The sequence below is a fragment of the Bos indicus x Bos taurus genome, chromosome 26 (assembly GCF_003369695.1).
Source record: "Bos indicus x Bos taurus breed Angus x Brahman F1 hybrid chromosome 26, Bos_hybrid_MaternalHap_v2.0, whole genome shotgun sequence".
Classification (NCBI taxonomy): domain Eukaryota; kingdom Metazoa; phylum Chordata; class Mammalia; order Artiodactyla; family Bovidae; genus Bos; species Bos indicus x Bos taurus.
In genome coordinates, this window is record NC_040101.1 from 50776436 (window position 1) to 50779984 (window position 3549).

Sequence of the window (3549 nt, forward strand, 5' to 3'; positions counted from 1 at the left end):
TGACAGTATATTACTCAGTCATAAAAAAGAATGGGATAATGCCATTTGCAGCAACATAGATAGACTCAGAGATTGTCATACTGAGTAATGTAAGTCAGACAAGGAAATTTCTACTTTTTCAGCAATCAGTCTATGGTACTTTGTTATATCAGCTCCAACAAACTAATACAGCAGGTATCTATATATGTATATGTATATATATATATGTGTGTGTGTGTGTGTGTGTGTGTGTGTGTGTATACATATGTACATGTTTATCTGTAGATACATATATGTATATGTATATATATAAAGTCTCCATATCGTGGTGGTGGTTTAGTTGCTAAGTCGTGTCCAACTCTTGTGACTCCATGGGATGTAGCCCACCAAGCTCCTGTGTCCACAGGATTTTCTAGGCAAGAATACTGGAGTGGATTGCCATTTCCTTCTCCACGGGATCTTCCCGACCTAGGAATCAAAACTGGGTCTCCTGCATTGCAGGCAGATTCTCTACTAACTGAGCTATGAGGGAAGCTGACAATGAAATATATATTATACCCCATGTGATGTGGAGATAGATACACATAGATTCCACAGTTTTCTGCATGTGCAAACACTGCATATGTGGTGGTTTAACTATAATCTTTATTTTAAGTATCTAGGAATAATAGGTAGACACTAATAAACTAAAAGGAAATATTTTAATTAAGACTTTTAGATTTGAAAACAATAAACATCAGTCTGAATTTATTTCAATTTAATATTTACTGTGAAAAATACACTTTGTTGATAAACCAATTTTTCCCAAACTCCTTCTTCATCACCTCTTTGACATCTTTGTTCCTCAAACTATAGATGATGGTATTCAGCATGGGAATTATGATGGTGTAAAATATGGACACGATCATGTCATGATCCAAGGCATAGCTGGAACTGGGTCACATGTACATGAAGAGAATTGTACCATGAAAAATGGACACTCCTGTTAGGTGAGAGCCACATGTAGAAAATACTTTTCTTCTCCCTTCAGCAGAATGCATCCTCAGAATGGCCAACAGAATGAAACCATAGGAGATCAGAGCAATCAATATGGTGGATATCTCAATAGAGCCTGACAAATAGAAAACTAGAAGCTGGTTCATGTTTGTATCAGAGCAAGAAATAACTAGGAGGGGAGGGATATTACAGAAGACATGTCTAATTTCATTGGATGCACAGAAAGATAGGGTAACAGTAGCCACTGTGTGTAAAGTAGCATGCAAGATACCAACAACATAGCAGGAAATTATAAGTGGCACATAGACTCTGGGTGACATTTTAACTAAATACAGGAGAGGGTTGTAGATGGCTACATAGTGATTATAGGCCATTGTGGCCAAGATGAAGCATTCTGTGGTCCCACAAGTAAGAAAGAGAAACATCTGTGTGGCATATACAAGAAAGGAAATGGTTTTATTCTTGTATAGGAAATTGATCATCATTTTGGGGATTATAACGGAAGAATAGCGGGCATCTAAGAATGATAATGCTGTCAGAAAATAGTACATGGGGTTGTGGAGCTAGGAATACATAATGACCAAGAAAACTAACCCCAAATTTCCTATCACTGTAAAAAGATAGATTGCTAGAAATAGTAAAAATAGAAATATTTGCACCTCAAAATGATCTGTAAAGCCCATCAGTATAAACATGGTGACCTCAATCCTATTTTTTATCTGATTCCTGTATAAATCTAAATCTGATGGTGATCCTGACATCTCAGTTTTAAGTTCCGAAAGCAATATGTGGCAAAAATAGAGTCCACCAATTACATCTTCATGTCTGTTTCTTAGAAATCCTTTTCAGTGAGGGAACAGTCCAATGATTAAAAGTTGAGTCCAAGTGGATGCATTACTCTGTAAAAATAAATTAATTGCTGTTGGTTAAATTTTCATGTTAAAAATAGTGCCAGTTTACATGGTTTAACTTCCAATTTATTTTCTGTTAACTTTATGACTGCTCACTTTCATAGGATGTCATCTTAAAATTCCCCACAAAGACAAATGAATATAGGAGTTTTTAATCCCAATATTATTATAGTAGAAAATGCAAATCTGAGTGCTAATCCCAGATTTTCTACAGCATGCCTGAAATTTACAATTTGTAAAATATGAGCAAATACATTTACATCAAAAGATAGTATTGAATTTATATGTTAAAAAACAGTGTGAAAATTACTTAACTTTATCATGTCCCCAGGTTACTAGGAAATGAAATTATTATTATTATTGTGATATCACTTAGTCATGTCCAACTCTTTGCAACCCCATGGACTGCAGCCTGCCAGGCTCCTCTGTCTAGGTAAGAAGACTGGAGTGCATAGTAGCCATTCCTTCAGGGAACCCGACCCAGACCCAGTGGTCGAACCTGGATTTCCTGCATTGCAGGCAGCTTCTTTATAATCTGAGTCGCCAGGGAAGCCCAAGCAGACCCACTTGTATCAGAAGTGAGGTTTGAACCCACAAGTATATAAATCCATTGGACCTTAAGTTCAATACCTTAACCACTTGGGCATTACAGCACCTGAATTTTCTATAATTACTATAAGATACAGTCATCCCTAGGTGGGGGGCGGTATATAATGTGAATGTTGTCTAAAAGGTTGTAAATACAATTTAAATGCTTTTAAAATCGTTGTTGATGTGCTGAAAATTTGTTTACTTTTTGAACTGCAAATTATTATTTTCACAATACTTTGGATCTACAGTTGATTGAATCCAGGGAAGTAGAACCCTTGGATATAAACAGCACTGACTGTAAATATCTCCTGATTACATATAATGAAACTCTTTAGAAGAGGTATTGCTAGAAGAAGCACATGACTATGTAAACCATAATGTAGTGTTTTATTATGGCTCTATTTCCCTATGCTGTCAGACTGTTGCTTATTCAGTGGAGTATGAATAAAGCAAAGTGCATAACAAACAAGCAAAATGTTAAAAGGTCATCAGTATTCTGTACCTAAAGTCTCCAGCATTGAAAGTATTAGATATATCATTTACTGTATTTAGGACCAAGATTTCAGTATTGTGACTCTTGTTTTTCTTCAGTGTGCTATATAGATCAACATTTATTTAAAAGAGTGAAAAATCTGCTGTGGGTGGGACTGAGCTGAATTCAGTGACCTACCAATAGCTTACATTACTAACATGAAATGCACTATATCTTTGTTATAATGAGACAAGCATACATCAAATAGAGAATGAGCAAATCAGCTTAAAATCACTTTTATAAGGAAAACAGAGTCTCATGTCTTCATTTTCCCACGAAGTTCCTCCATTCACGTGAACATTTTTATTCAGTTCAGTTCAGTCGCTCAGTCATGTCCGACTCTTTGCGACCCCATGAATCGCAGCACGCCAGGCCTCCCTGTCCATCACCAACTCCCAGAGTTCACCCAGACTCACGTCCATCGGGTCAGTGATACCATCCAGCCATCTCATCCTCTGTCATCCCCTTCTCCTCCTGCCCCCAATCCCTCCCAGCATCAGAGTCTTTTCCAATGAGTCAACTCTTCACATGAGGTGGCCA

The 3549-nt window shown here is 36.9% G+C and overlaps 1 pseudogene; it reads right to left on the minus strand.

The window, feature by feature from the left end:
• Window positions 1–743: 743 nt before the first annotated feature.
• On the minus strand, window positions 744–1854 carry LOC113884413 (annotated as a pseudogene).
• Window positions 1855–3549: the final 1695 nt, after the last annotated feature.